At 43.0% G+C, this 16,284-nt stretch overlaps 1 long non-coding RNA gene across 2 annotated transcripts in view; it reads right to left on the minus strand.

Annotated features, from left to right (window-relative positions):
• Positions 1 to 16,284, minus strand: part of LOC140264000 (uncharacterized) — a 35,001-nt gene that overhangs the window by 3,119 nt on the left and 15,598 nt on the right. The window contains exon 3 of one of the 2 annotated variants that reach the window (XR_011905983.1): positions 14,137 to 15,360. The exons of the other annotated variant lie outside the window; for it this stretch is intronic. This is a non-coding gene — a long non-coding RNA (uncharacterized lncRNA). Of the gene's footprint in view, positions 1 to 14,136; positions 15,361 to 16,284 lie in introns of those variants that run through there. 2 annotated transcript variants of the gene reach the window in all.

A 16,284-nucleotide genomic window follows, 5' to 3' on the forward strand; every position in this document is an offset into this window, starting at 1 on the left:
AGGAAAGGAAAGGGCTGACTAGCGCATATCTAGCAAACCTGGTAAGTATCTTGGAAGGGAGCCTTTGCATGGAAGAACTTATTCAGGGGGACCAGAATGAGATAGAGATGAACGTCTGGATCACAATCAGGAAGGACAGAGACCTGGATAAGATAAATAGGCCCTTCTTATCCACTGCTAAGTAAGTACCTTTTGTTCAACTGCTGCATACTGCAGTGGCAAAGGGGAAGTCTGAAGCACCCATTTGGCTGAGGTCATAGAGATATCTCATTGAAATAATGCAATTTTACCAAGTGTCATCAAGAACTATATTGAAAAATAAATGTAAAAGAGTTGGGGAACCTCTGGGTGTTTCTTGGAATGTCTGTCAAAATAAGACCCATTTCTGAGTAAATCATTTTAAACGTGAACATTTCTGCTGTTTAGTAGTATTAAAATTCCCTGGGTTACTGAAGCTCCACTGATCCTTAGAGGAGCTATTATGAAAAATTTGGTGGGATTTAGGAGAGTCTTTCAGCATCTTGTGAAAGCACATTTTCCACCAGATGTTGGAAGGAAGGAAGGAAGGAAGGAAGGAAGGAAGGAAGGAAGGAAGGAAGGAAGGAAGGAAGGAAGGAAGGAAGGAAGGAAGGAAGGAAGGAAGGAAGGAAGGAAGGAAGGAAGGAAGGAAGGAAGGAAGGAAGGAAGGAAGGAAGGAAGGAAGGAAGGAAGGAAGGAAGGAAGGAAGGAAGGAAGGAAGGAAGGAAGGAAGGAAGGAAGGAAGGAAGGAAGGAAGGAAGGAAGGAAGGAAGGAAGGAAGGAAGGAAGGAAGGAAGGAAGGAAGGAAGGAAGGAAGGAAGGAAGGAAGGAAGGAAGGAAGGAAGGAAGGAAGGAAGGAAGGAAGGAAGGAAGGAAGGAAGGAAGGAAGGAAGGAAGGAAGGAAGGAAGGAAGGAAGGAAGGAAGGAAGGAAGGAAGGAAGGAAGGAAGGAAGGAAGGAAGGAAGGAAGGAAGGAAGGAAGGAAGGAAGGAAGGAAGGAAGGATATTTTGATTCTATTGAATCATCAGCTGCATGAAAATCTTTGTCTTCTGAAAGCCCTTTAAGTGCTGTCTCTGGATAAAATATTAAGAGGGACTTTTATTAATTATTATTATTATTATTTTCCATAGATGATAGGGTCTAGATTTGGAAGCTTTTGCAGGAAATTTTCTAAAAATCTGGGAGAAAGGCCCCTATTCTCTGAGGTTTCTGCAGAACACAACTAGATGGAGAATGGTGGCGTTTTTAAGATCAGCAGAAGATGCTGTTTGTATTGCAGAAGTCCCACTGTCACAGAATTCTGTGAAAAATATCAAAATAATATATTTTAATGCCACTGATAATTGCCATCACTTAGCAAAAGCAAATCATGTTTATGTGGAAGAATTTGCTTTCTCTCTACTCAGGCTTTATTGAAGCGTGATTTTCAAACTCTCTGTGATGATCACATGCATAATTGCTTCTGTTGCTGTTTTTCAGCACTTCCAGTTTATGTTACATTTCTAATGAAAACTGATACATTGCAGTCGCCAGGAGTAAGCCAACATTTACCATCAATTTCCATACAATGCCATCTGAAATACTACAGCTATCACCTATCACATTCAAAATAACATGGGGGTGGCTCGGACAGGGCCTGAACGTGGGAGATCTTCCCCCTGAAGGACCTTGCAGGGATCCTGGGCTAGGGCTGCACTCACAGTGGCAGAGCTGCAGGAACAGCCATCGCAGCCCTCCCAGCTGCTTCATCCCACCCCTATGCCTCCCACGGCCAGGCAGACAGCTGTGCCAGCACAATGTGGCAGGAGGTGCAGAATGAAGGATAGGGATGAGGAGGGATGCTTAAACCATGAGGGAAATACATGTGGTGGCAGTACAAAGCACTTACACTCCTTGAGGTGCTATCTCCAGGCAGTCGTACAGCACAATTACTGTGTTGCACCTGAGTGTACAATTTGCCATCTTCTCTTGAGGGGATAGCCCTAGGAGAATGAAAGAACATGCCATCTGGCCAGTTGTGCCTTCTTTGCTGTACCAGTTGATGCTGGGGACTGATTTCAGCCCAAAAGAACAGACAGAATTTCAACTTCTGGATCCAGCTACAGAACCAAAGCCAGCAGGAGACAAATCTCCTATGGACATTCCTAGAGGAATGATATGGGAGCACTAAGCATGCAGCAGTAGTTTAGTGGTGAGAGGTGGATTTAAAATGTGCTGCCTCCTCCATGGTAACTGCTTGTGTGTGCATGAGGATAAAGCAAGGTAACTCAAGGCAGCCTAACCCTCCTTGTATGCATGCACACTGTCTTGTAAATTCACATGCTAGCTTACCCTGCAGCAGCTTGACCATGTGTTGTGTCCTAGGGGAAACAGGCTGAACAGTGCCACCGTGGAAGTGAGAACGTCACTTTCCCTAAACAGAGATGAATGACTTCTTAGCCACAAAAATGAAGGCTGTGTAAAACAAGATCCTGCTGTGAAAATAAATGTTTTGGTGGATGTAAAGTGGGTGAATTCCAGTCCCTCGGTTTGAGAAACACAAGTCATGAGTACAAACAAATGCAACTGCATGAGTATGTCTCCTTAGTAGGTATTTTCCAACAGATGAAAGTGACTATGCAGTTTGGAACAGCTCATTAATCTGCAATTTCTTCTTAGCTCAAAACAGTTGTATTGTTTAAGGATTATGTCTCCTCCTCTCTTCAGCTCTCCTGTATCAGTAGCTGCTGGAATCAGATGTTTCCAATATACGTTCAAGGAATTCTCAGAAAAGATCCACAGTAATCAGCTTGGTATCTGTCTTTGTCTCAGTTGTTCTCTCAGATTTGATAGTGATCTGGGACACGAGGTTTTCCATCTCCTTCTGTACTTGTTTGTTTGACTATTATGGTTTCAAATATTCTTGCTACTCATGAAAAACACTGTTTTTCTGTGTAACGTGGGAACTACTTGATCTCAGTTTTCTATTGTGGCAACGTGTTCTCTCATCTAAAATAATCTGGTTTGATAAAACATCTTCCTTCATTGCCAGTGAGTGTGTAAGCTTTCCTTTTCAGTGGCTGTTTCACCATTCTTACGTATCAAATGAGGGAATAGGAGCTCTCAATCTTTTTTCTGCAGCAAGCCATGAAATCAGCATTGGCATAGCAAGTAGGGATAGAGCAATCTTTGTGCTGACAAAAGGGCCCAAAACACTGGCTTCCACCAGTGCATCAACAACATCATATATCTTTTGGAAACACTGTCTTAAGATAATTAGACAGCCTACATGCAGTCCACCAGTTCTTTACAGATATACCATTCTGACTCTGCAAATGGAGCTGCCCTGCTGTAGACTGCTCTTCAGGCTTCAGTAGGACAAAGGTCTTCCAGCCTTGCTAAAACACTGCAAACAGCTCCTCCAAAAGCAGAATTAAAGCTATGCATGTCATAGCTTGTCTCTCCACAAACTTTATCCAAATAAACACTCTTTCTTTCCAGCTCCTATCTGACCTAGAAGCAAATCCCCATTTATTATTATTTTAATATGCCAGAGCATCACGTCGTGAGACTAAGCACTTTGAAGTAGATGTTTCTTCTCATGACCTTCTGGATCCTTGGAGATGGTAGTTTGGAGCTTCTTTGAGTTTGTGGACCAACTGTTTCTTTGTCTGAACCCCAGGTACTGCCCCTAGCCCCACGTTATTAATCCTTGATAAAGATTTGGACAGACGGCAGATAGAGTTTGAAAAATACTCACCTGGAAAAAGAAGGTGGCTGAAAAGCTCAAGGTGCTAATTCTCATGAACTGCAACTTGAATGCTTGAAACAAGCCTCTATAAAAGGCAAACGACGCATACTAATTCTTATGAGGTTGCAGGAAAGGTGGAAAGAAAAAAAAGAAGAAAGAGACATAATGCAGCTTTGTATAGGTTGCAACAGTAAAGATTTGGCTCAGAAAAAGTTAATGGTTAGTATAACAAAATAAGTCCAAAATTCATCAGAATTATGGGATTAAATAGGGAGGTTGAATTATGGCAAATGGAAATTACTGTTTGATGGGTAAGCGTTAGAGGCACATAGATCGCTCTCGGTGCCACATGCGAAACCATGATCTCACTAAAGTCAATGGGAATTTTTCAACATCTGGATTTCACACCAGTTAGTGTTCAGAAAGAGGAGAGTTAATGTTGGTATATGTGTGTGTGTGTGTGTCTAATCAAAGTGTTATCTTCTTTAGATAGCAAAAAATCAGGCATTAATTAGCAGCAAGCAGTGCACTTGGGCAAGGAACTGTGTGGAGAATACAGCTGAAAGAGCAAAGTGGACCAGCCTAGAAAAAGCAGCAGTCAGAGCGGAGCTCACAGAAGACTGTAAAGCAGTAGGCTGGAATAGTGCACCATCCTGGACAGGGAATTAAGGAAGAAATGAAATAGGCCAGCTTGCCAGGAGGCACTGCGGCTTACTGGACAGTTCTGCTTTTAATGAGCCTCCAGCAAGCCATGTTTACAGGATGTCGATAGTACTCACGCTTGTGTTTATTTTATTTATGAAAAGGCATCTCCGTGGCAATGTCAAATGTGGAAATATTCTAAAGATACATAAGAGTCAATGCAACCGCTTTGCATGATAAGGCTGTGTCATAACTCAGTAAAACATGGCAGAAAGGGGTGGTGATGAAGCGTTGGGGTGTAACACTGCAGACAGCAGGATGGGTAGGGCAGGCACAAGATGTGGGTGGGTAGCCTGGTCCTTAGGGGGCAAACCAGAGCAATGCAACGTTGCTACTCCCCAGCGCTGCCCAACTTCTCCAGAAGGATGCCCAGATGTAGACCTCTTATGTCCCCAGTGTGTGGTCAAAAGGCCCCGAGCAGCTGAGTGAGTGGGAACTGACAGATATCGCCCATTTCCTAAATTCTGGACGTGATCCTCTCGGTAACATCCACTTCTGACACCCAGCCGCTCCTCCCTCCTTGAGATCCTGCACAGCTGCCCACCTCAGAGCCCCCTCGGGCCCACCGCGCCCTGACAAACTTCACCCAGCTCCCCGGGAAGGCCTGCGCCCAGCACCGGCTGCGGGACCCGGGCCACGGAAAGCCGTGAGGGAGGACGGGCGCCGAGAGGCCCACGTTCCGCTTCCGATTCGCCGTGACCTCTCCTGCCTCCCCTCGCCGGTTCGGCCTGTGCCCCGGCCGCGGGCGGGCGGCGTGTGCCGGGCAGGCGCCCCGGAGTCCGGTCGGGCAGGAGCCGCGCTCAGGCTCCCACTTCGTCTTGGCAGGGCACCGCCATCAGACGGAGTGGGAGGAAGAAACATTAACTCCAGCAGCTGTTTCTTGACCCCGGCTGTCAGCCTGCCCAAGAATACGGCTTTTTTTTTTTTTTTTTTTTCCTTTCCCCTTCTATTTTATTTATTTATTTATTTTCCTGCGTGTGCGTGTTTTATTTTTATTTTCTATTGCGCGCGCGCGCGTGTGCTTTTCTTACACACTGTCCGAGCCCCTCGGGGGGGCCGAGTTGCGGCGGGGCCGGAGGAAAGTTGTGTGCCCCCCGCCGCCCCCTCCCGAGGAACGGTACCTCCGTTCCGCCCGACGCGTGTGAGCCGGGCACGCACACGCAGACACACACACACACACACACACACACACACACACAGACACGCGCGCGCGCACGCACACACAGCCAGCGCCAGCGCTCAGAGCCGTAGCTAGACTACAGTAATTCCCCAGCATGGGCGGCTTGAAACTGCTCGGGCTGAATAGCATTTGCTGTTCCGTCCCCGCGGCCGCCTCCCGCCGGCCCCGCGCGGCGCTCGCCTCGCTCTCCTCCGCCCGCGAGTTGTGCTGACACAGGCGGGCTGCGCCCTGCAACGCTGCCAATGGCCGCCGCTCCTCCCGCCGGCGGGAACACCTCAGCGGGATGGGGTGCTGGGCTGTGCCCCTGCCCCGGAGCCCGGCTGTTCTCCTCGGCGTGGTGTTTGTGTTAACGTGAGGGGAGAGCGGCTGGGCTTCCTGCTGCCCGGGGTGTCCCTTGGCGGGGTGGTGGGGAGATGTTCCTTTGCCGTGCCGGCTGTCAAACAAACAAAGAGGGGTGACGAGGACGTCCACCCTCGCCTTGTGATCTGGGGAGCAAGGAGCCAGTGTGAAGTTCTTGCCCGCTGATACACAGGTATGCAAGTGCATGGAGTTCTTATGCGTAGGCACACAGGTACACGAACTCACACATGGGTATTTTGACACCTTTTGACGAACTTCAGTCAGAGCCTTCGCCATACATTGGGCCAAGGTGGCCTGAAGTTGCTGCTGCACGATCCTCCAGGCTGAGAGTTTCTGGGGGTGGTTAGCTGCTGGCTTCCTGCCCTCTGAAGGCTTCTTGGGAGGAAGATCAACTCTTTGTTTGGCTCAGAATGTGCATTTCCTTAGCGGTGCTGTCCTCTTAAAGACAGCAGGCCTGTTTGGCAGAGCTGTGCATGGACATACGTAAGGGTCGTGACTTAGGGAGGAAGGAGAGCAGACTGTACAGAAGCAATTGAAACTACTGACAACAGCTCTTTTTCTTCCTCTCGTTCACTTCAGATTTTATGTTTTACAGCATCAGTTCATCTGTGACCAGCAAGCATGCAAGCCTACCTGCAGCAGTGTTCTCATCTGCACTGAGAGACCCTAGAAACTGAGAGATTGGTCTGCAAAGTGCTGGTCATTTGTGTGGCTCCTGTGCAGGAGACGCTCAGGGGACACATTTCCCTTTTACCAAGTGAGTGGTCCCTGTAATGTTGGCACGGTACAGTCTCATGAGACAAGAATTACTGCCTGCTACACAGTGATCCTGCTGCTCTCCATGCCCCAGACAAGCTGCATATTTTCAGCCTAAACTGAGAGTCTGTCTTGTGCTGTCTAATAAGGACACAGCAGTGGTTGAGTCCTCCCTGGCATCCCTGACATGGGAAAAGGAATCAGGAGGAGAAGAGGAATACTGAAATGAAGATGCCTGTTAGTGCACTGGGGAGAAGGTGGAGATGTTCAAGACTCATCTGGAGGCCCATCTAGGGAACCTGCTTACCTGCTTTTTCAGGGTAATCGGTCTCAGTAATCTCTGGAGGTCCCTTCCAACCCCTGCGGTTCTGTGTGAGAAGTATGACAGGGCTCTCTGAGGGTAGCCAACATGATAGAGATGCTGTGCTTCCTGTGCTTTTGGCAGTAGACCATCCATCCTCATCAACTTTTTGAATGAAATAGTGTCTGTTACATATCCCACACTAATCATTAAAACATAAAATAAATAAAAATAAAATAAAAATAAAATAATCCTGAACACATACATCAGATATTGACGGGGGCTGTTTGTCTTATGATAGCAAAGAATATTCTTCTCATTCAGTAGGATGGGCTGACTTCTCCATGACACCTCAGTTCCATTGAAAGCTTCCTTATTTTGAGGCAATAGAGAGGATACACCTTAAGTGTTTCTAAACTTAATTCGATTAGAACTGATAAATGGCCATGGCTGTTTCTTCTTGCTGCTGTTTTAACTGTGATTTTACAAATTAAAGATTGCTGATGTTTTCGGGATGTCTGAAGCCTCCTGAACAGAAATCCATGAATGTTGTTGCTGGTCTTTAACAAAGATCTTCTCTTCTCATGAAGTTTCAGGAAAATGCCATGGTAGTGCCTGAGATGATCATGCTGACTTATTTTTTGTCTTTTATTTTTTTTTTAATTATCTTTCTGTTTAGTATGACTGTTCTGGAGAAATGGAGTTGGAGTTCTGTAGCATATGCTTGCAGACCTGCCAGCTGTGTTGTGCAGATGAGACATCGATGCAGACATGTCACTTTCACCACAATTCACTTATTTCTACCCATAATAAACCATACCACTGAGGAATAGCGTGCCTAATTTTTGATAGCTTCGAAACTTGTTGACTGACTCTTGAAAGTAATGAGTAAGGGTATGGCTGTATACATTTGAAATGTGCGCAGTTTAATTCTTTCTGTGGTACTTCTACCTTGTTACTCACATTTGTCTACAACATTAACGTACGGTGTTACCATGAAAGGTACTACAATGTGTAAGAACTCTGAGTACTATATTCATGTGGATCCAGTTACTCATAAGCGAAACAATACATTAACGTGTAGATGTCGGTACCAGATGCCCTAGTCAGTGTATGGCCAAACTGGAACATCCAAGTTCTGAAGGCATGTGGGGCTGTGTGCAGAGTATGTTAAGGATGCATTCTTAGTTAAATGTTTTCTTGGAAATTTTTGCTACGTATCGAAGTCACACATCAGTTGCAGGTAGTAATTACGTGATTTTTGTTGATTTTTGTTGTTGTTGTTGTTGTTTAAAAAAGGTTTTAATTTAAATCTTAACTTCTTATGGATATGAACCCTGGCTGTCTGAACTGATAGGGAATTATTTGGGCTTTAGGATCTTAGTGAGTATTTTCCCATTGGACCTATGCGGTACGTACTCACACGAACCATTAAGTAAGGGATCATTCAGCATGGTCATGCTTGATATTGTGTTACTCTCACCGAACTGCCTGTCTGCTTAAATATGAGACCTTGTAAACTGCTCAGGTGTTTGGCAGAGTGATGTTTTCATTTCTTTTGGCTTCAGCTAGAGCCCGTGGCACTCTCGGTGCATGAGGTGGTTGGCACCTTGATGGATTGGGCCCTGGGCTCTCCTAACTCTGTTGTCTCGACTGACTGCAGTAGGTCTGCTATTAAGAAATCTGTGGATAATATAATGCTTTAGCATTGTAATAAATAATGACTTTTGTGTGTTTGACTTTTTAAATCTTCTTGGAGAGGCACAAATTATTCAATCAAACTGTTTATCAAAGCTGTTTCTGAATGAGGTCTCAAGACACACATTCATCATTGTGAGAAATTTCTGAGACTTTTAAGGAGTTCCTTCTACAGTCTATATCTACAGAAACATTTCTGTAACCAGAAATGTTTTCATATTAGCTTATATAGTACATGCTGTCAGCAATTGCTAAGATGACCCATGCATTTGTTTAAATATGCTGAGGCATATGAGAGGCTGCCTTTAAAGTTTCTTTGAAAAGGACAAATGGATGCCTGCTCTCTAACTCCACCCATGCACCACCATTTTGTTTGCAGGGTACAGAGATACGAGTGCAGCATGCACTCTTCAGTCACACAAGTAGGCACTGGTCGTGCAGGCACAGAGGAGACAGAGTGAACAAAGATTCTAACATCATTTAGTCAGACAGATCACATTAAAAATATCACAGAACAAAACAAAACAAAAAACAACTGTAACTTTAGTCCAGTACTGTGTAAACAGGAAGAATGAAACAAGTATGGTGAATGAAAGGTAAATTCAGTGTAACAGTTTGTCTGATGTACTCTTAGTTTGTATATTCCAGTTGCAGACCTGACTTCACCCATAATAAACCATACCACCTGCATTTATAAAGCATTCCCTTCTACAGCTGCAAGAACATGGAAGTTTGTGATCAGCTCATACTGAGAGAGGATTTGCACAGTGCTGACCGTAATACAGCAGATGTCATTTTCTTTTTCTTGGCAATAGTTAGCAATTAAATATACACCTTTTGATATATATATATATATATATTAAATATATATTAATATTTATTTTGAAAACACCGTTGAAGTAAATCTCTGGAATAATAATACCTTTTGATATTCAATTTAGCCTTTTTTGTTCTTCTGCAGCAGCAAGTTTTCAAATCTTGCCACAAACACCCAGAATTAACTGATATATTTGTATTTACATATATACTACCCATCCTGCAGGGTTTGTTTTATGCATATTTAATAATAAGGCAGGTGTAAGAAATACAGTTCATGGGACTGAATGCAGAAATGTGGTGCTGCATTGCTCTGCATGAAAGAAATGTGGTGGGGCAGAACATACAACTAAGATAAGTGGAAAATAAATGTGCACTATATTCATAGCTCACAGACGGTATACAGATTTTATACATAGATGAGATGGAAGTATCTGGAACAAAATGGCTCAATCACTTTAAAGTTAGAATCCAAATCTGTGTATTCAGCTAAGGCCAAATCTAAGATCTTTCTTTGATTGCAGCTATGGAATTGACGGCACTGCAAAATTGAGATGAATGCTTTGAAAGAGTCCTCAAAACAGTAGGTGTAGCGTTCTTACGCTGCATGCTGCCTGCTGATAACCAGGAAGTGTCCCAAACTTCTGAAATTGCTTAACGGATTACTCTGAATCTAATCTGAGTGATTCCACGTTTCACACAAAATTACTTGTATTTTGACTTCTTTGTATCTACAATTGTGCCTGCAATATTTTTAATCAAAGAAAGGCAGTATATGTGCAGTTAATGAAGAGGACAGTGCAAAAATCTGACAGAACAGTCACAAGCAAATCTATAACCATAGGGTACCTTTGCAGGGGCTATGGCTGTTTTCACTCCTGGTAACAAAACTCCCAGAGATCTCACAGCTGCAGGATCAATTTTCTGGAAGTATTATAGTAACACCAATAAACAGAAAACATAGTAGCAGAAGGAGAAAAGAGCAGACTACTTAACAAACACAGACTATTCCATTACCCATGCAGCTGAAGTTCGTGTTTTTCTAAAGTTTCGTGCATTTTGTTCTTTTTCACTGCAGCTGATAACCTTGTGTGAGTAATTTTGCATCACCGCTGCTGCTGGTTTTAACCCCTGAATGCTTTACCTGGCGTTGGAATCCGTGGCTGTTTTATGAAATGCATTGTGTCCTTACATACTCAGCAGTAGTTGCTAATGTGAGTTTGATATGTGTGTGCTCAGTATGTGCTTCTCTAGAATGCATGTAATTCTTGGGTAACAAGTTGATAATGGATTAAATTATTATAAAGGCTCAAAGTATGCTTTTGCTGGTGAACACATTGCCTTGTGTTGGGTATTAGAGAAAGTTCTCAGCCTAGAAAGAGCAAATGATGGAGGAAATGAAATAGGCAACTTCTGATTAGTATCCTTGGCAGTACTTAATTCGGGCAACAGTTTATTTGTTAGTATAGAGGGTACCAATTTTCTAGCCATGAATCACAGCGGAGGTGGATTTAATATTTCAGTGGCTCTCTAAAGTATGAATATAGTCAGAAAATGAACTTAGTAAAAATTGAAAATCCGTGTTTATATCCCTTCCTACAATGGTACAGGTCTGACCTACAGCAGAAAAGAAGCCGATAGTGACTGCACAGTCCTCCATCTGGATGACATTACACAAGATAAACCTTCTTGCTCTCAGCTTCATTAATTATCATTGTCTGGTCAGAAGCTTTCTCCAGTGCACATGGTGATGGATTAAGGTAACAAAGATCCAGCCTATGCTATTCTTTCCTCATGCACTTTATCTGCTTACGTTTTGTTTTAGCTCCACAAGTTGAAAGTTACTTAAACTTTATTTTCATTTACAACAAATTTACCAAAAGCCAGAAAAGAGGTGAATAATGGAACTGTCAAGAGACAGCTCCTGTTAAGTAAGTTTTCTGAGTGCTCAAATCATTTTTGTACATACATCCAAAAATTCTGCGCCCAAGTTTTGTCTTGCTGCAGACTTGGGGTTGCACTTATGGTGTGCTTGGTTCCTCTGATCGTTCACTGAGGCCACATCTGGTTCCATGAGCCCCGTGATTTCAAGTTCTCCCTCTGTGCTCAGACACACTATATTGAGATCTGCCAGACTGGTCCTGAGACGTCCTCTTCTACCAAAAGGAAATGGTCACGTGTAACATTTAGCTGGTCAGGAGAAGGAGGATGTGTTAGGCAGAGATTTGGATTACCTCTGTGCTGACTTCAGGTGGTGCAGATTCGCCCTTTGCAGGAGGAAAGGATCAGCATGATGCAGTACGAGCAAGGACAGTCTAGCCAAGATCATTAGCCTTCTGCAGTAATACTAGCTCATGCTAGAAGCTAGCATGCCATTTGGGTAGCATAATAGGAACTGGTCTCTAGCTAAGAGGAGCAAATGTACTCTGCTGTGGAGCGGTATGGGAAAGATAATTTCAGAATAGTGCAAAATGACTCTTCATATACCTGTGCTGGCTAATGCAACTCCCGCAGAATTAGCTGGAATCATTTTATAACTGCCTTGTAATAAATGCCATTTGCAAAACAGTCTCAATTTTTTGTCCCTAGATTTTTTGAAGGAGTGCTGTGATGCTCCCAGGTTGTGTATTAACTATGGATGTCACAAAAATCAAAATCACTTTTTCTGCTGCCTGAGACCTGCGTTGACAGTGCGAAGACGGGGAACTCAGCCAGGAAAAGTAGCGTGAAGTTTTTGTTACAAAAATGTACCAACAATTTACAATGTTGACACGGTGATTACAAAAATCTCATGAGATCTCACCTATTGCGGGGCTTTGCAGGTGCTCATCCTCAGCTGCCACCCTGCTCAACTTTAACTGTAACTGTCTGCTCTGTGGCAGTAAAAAGACCTATCCAGGATCCTTGTTATTTTTGTATGCCTTTAGGTAAATGCAACAATGTTGTAGAAAGGAGTATATCTCCAAAGGACTGGAAAGTTTAGTATGGAGCTGTGCTTCTGCTGGAATTACAAAGGACTTCATTTATTTATTTAGAGTCCTTTCCTTCCCTTCCCTTCCCTTCCCTTCCCTTCCCTTCCCTTCCCTTCCCTTCCTTCCCTTCCTTCCCTTCCTCCCTTCCCTTCCCTTCCCTTCCCTCTTCCCTTCCCTTCCCTTCCTTTCCTTCCCTTCCCTCTCCCTTCCCTTCCCTTCCCTTTCCCTTCCCTTCCCTTCCCTTCCCTTCCTTCCCTTCCCTTCCCTTTCCTTTCCCTTCCTTCCCTTTCCTTCCCTTTCCTTCCCTTTTCCTTCCCTTTCCTTCCTTTCCTTCCCTTTCCTTCCCTTTCCTTCCCTTTCCTTCCTTCCTTCCCTTCCTTCTCCCTTCCCTTTCCTTCCTTTCCTTTCCTTTCTTTTCCTTTCCTTCTTCCTTTCCTTTCCTTTCCTTCCTTTCCTTTCCTTTCTTTCCTTTCCTTTCCTTTCCTTTCCTTTCCTTTCCTTTCCTTTCCTTTTTCCTTTCCTTTCCTTTTTTCCTTTCCTTTCCTTTCCTTTCCTTTCCTTTCCTTTCCTTTCCTTTCCTTTCCTTTCCTTTCCTTTCCTTTCCTTCCCTTCCCTTCCCTTCCCTTCCCTTCCCTTCCCTTCCCTTCCCTTCCCTTCCCTTCCCTTCCCTTTCCTTCCCTTCCCTTTCCTTTCCTTCCCTTCCCTTCCCTTTCCTTTCCTTCCCTTCCCTTTCCTTCCTTTCCTTCCCTTTCCCTTTTCTTTTTTTCCCCTTTTCTTTCTTTTTTCTTTTTTTTTTTTTCCTTTCCCTTTTTCTTTTAATGAACAGATTTGGACTGATTGATCCACTTGGTACTAGGAAATGTGTTGACTGTATGGTTAAGTAGCTATTGCAGACTAGTGTGCTTGTGTTTTTCACCTATTCAGTATTACCACTCCGTATTACTGTTCTGATTTGCACGGTCTGTGTCCTGTCTGTGTCTTTCAGATTTCTTTTTCTGATGAAAGAAATGATTACTATTATTGCCATACTGGCATGTCTAGATACTAGTTTTTTATATATTTTTTTGGCCAGAGAGAAGAAATGGCTGTAACATCGTCAGACTCGCATATATCTATGCAAGTATTCTAAAAATGTACATGTTGCAAGCTGGGTGGGAATAATGCGAGCATGAAAGACTACACAGCCAGTGTTCAGCAAGCAGATTGCTCAGTTGTACCGTGTAGGTTGTATTCCCTTTAAAAAAATTAACTGAGTGGGGTGCAGTGATCACAGACTCTTTTCTGAGGATCGAGGAGGAAGAAGTGAAACTGAAGCAGAGCAAATACTGCTTGTTTTTTTGTTTTTCTTTTTACTTCTTTAAATAGGGTGTGTGAGGAATCTGGAGAACCAATGTTTAGGCAACTTTTTATTTTATTTGAGAAAGAAGGAAAAAAAGGAGTAAATCAGTTCCTCTATCCATGCACCTGTGTACTTACCTACCTATGTTCTTACCTACCTATCTATCTATATGATTTTTGTTTCTTTGTTTGCTTGTTTGTTTGTTTTAAGGCAATAGTTATAAGTGCTGTTCTTTTTCTTAGAAAGACAGATTCTCTTAGGAAGTTGTTCTGAAGACTTTAAGGAGGGCAGCAATGACAGAAGGATTCCCAGTGGACCCAGGATCATTCACACTGATGTTGTGGGTTTGTGAAAGAGTGACGAAAGAGCCAGGAGCAATTCTTTATTTTAGATCCTCCTTCTCAAGTCTTTATGCATTTTTCTTTAAAGGTTACATTTGTTAGAGAGCCATGAGAAGATAACAATTGGTTAGGCTGGGGGTGACAAACCATCTGCCAAAGGGACAGTGGGACTGCCCCTCTGCATCTGGGGTTCAGGTTCCCCACCTTCTGAGGTCCTACCACCCACTCTTCTGATCTCATTACGTCACTGTGGTTATTGGAGTGCCAAGGAGCTGCTACAACTCAGTCACAGGACAGTTCTCTAATTTACCTAACATCTCTGTGTCTGTGGAGAAGGTTCCAAGCTGACCTCATATTTTGATTACCTGTGAAAAATGGCTGCTTTCTCCACTAGGTTCCTACAGCTCTGCTTTCTGGTACACACCTCTTCAACTCTGTCCTGTGTAAGCTCTGTATTCTGATGCGTACAAAAACTCTTGTGTTTCCTCTAGTCTAGGCTAATGCCCTTTGCTTATGTATTCTGGTAGTTGTAATCCTGAAGTGAGTATTAGGTTATCTGTTTCATCAATGTTTGGTAACTACAAGGTTACTGTGAGTGGTATGGATTGTAACTTCTGTTACTGAGACACAATCTCTGCTAACAAGTGTTGAACTTGCGACAACTTCAAGAGTCTTCTGCTGAAATTTTCCAGGCCAGTTGTTCAGGTGCAACTTAGACTTATAAATGCACTCTTGTATCGGAGTTACAGATTGTACAGTGATTTTTCACAGGCACTCTCCCCTTGTAAATGCCTTGGGGGAACCTGCTTGTGGATGATTCATGGCTTGTAAGAGGGTGAATGTTTTCTGTGAAACCTCTTACTTGATCTGGAAGTTAGAAAGTATTTGGCTGGTGAGTCAAGATGCGGCTGACACAGAAATGATGTTTTAATGATTAAAACAGTTGAATACTGCTCTGGTGAGTTGGATCTTGTCTCTGATGCAAGGAAGCACATAGTTTAACCAAATTTACCACAGACAATCATTATCTGTGTTCTCTTTTTGTAGGCGTTTGATTGAAGACTCTGGTGTTTAATTTGTGGAAGATCCAAGTGCTCATGCTTACGAAGAAAATCAGTGGGAACTTTCTATGGCACATGTGAGTCCACTGGAAAAAAAAGAAAAAGTAAAAAAAAAATGTCCTAGGCATTCCAAATTATCAGATATCTCTGATTTCCCCCTGTGCACTGCAGCTCTCATCTATAAGGCAGTGTATGTTTGCAACAAGAACTGCCTCAGCTCATGAAAGAACCACGGATATCCCTCTGATGAAGCTCCACACTCTCTTTATGAGATGCTCAGGAAAGTAATTAGTAATTCAGTCTTCCAAATGGTGTTTAAATTAAGTACTGAAAGTAAGGCCTGCAACACCATATTAGAGAATAAGAGTAAAAATATATTGTTGCTCATTCAAGGGACGCCATCCATTCTGTGCCCCCAAAAGGCAGGCAAGTACTCTACAATTCAGTCACTAATAACTCCGCTAGAGCATTGATGTGTAAGGGGGACAAGTTGAAGCTTAATTCTGTACTTTGTGACTTTTGAGTACTTGACTTTGCAAATGTAATAATGTTATTTTAACATATCCTTTTGTGTGCAATATGTGTAAATGCTGATAGCGTTCCTAATTTAAATGTTGCTCTTTAGAGGGCCACTTCACTAGTGGGAGGGTCGCTTAAAGTCCTGGATAAATCCCCCTTTTATAATACCAAAGAAATAATAAACATAAAAATTCATGAAGAAATAACTGTGTATATATATTTTAATCCCTCAGAAGTCTTTCTAATATACTAAGGGCATTTCTCCTTAATGAGGCCAACACAACAAAAATTAAAGCAAAGATTCCAGAGTTCAGACAAAATGAAACAGTACAAAACAAAACAAACAAACAAACAAAAAAGAATTTTCAGCATGTTTTCACAACAGCGTAATTCAGAATAATATTTTACGTATTCTACCAAAATCTTTTAAAAATCATAGCCAGAGATGAGAAAACACTTACTAATATTAACAAACAAATCCGTATCTGGTG

The sequence above is a fragment of the Excalfactoria chinensis genome, chromosome Z (genome assembly GCF_039878825.1).
Source record: "Excalfactoria chinensis isolate bCotChi1 chromosome Z, bCotChi1.hap2, whole genome shotgun sequence".
NCBI lineage: Eukaryota > Metazoa > Chordata > Aves > Galliformes > Phasianidae > Excalfactoria > Excalfactoria chinensis.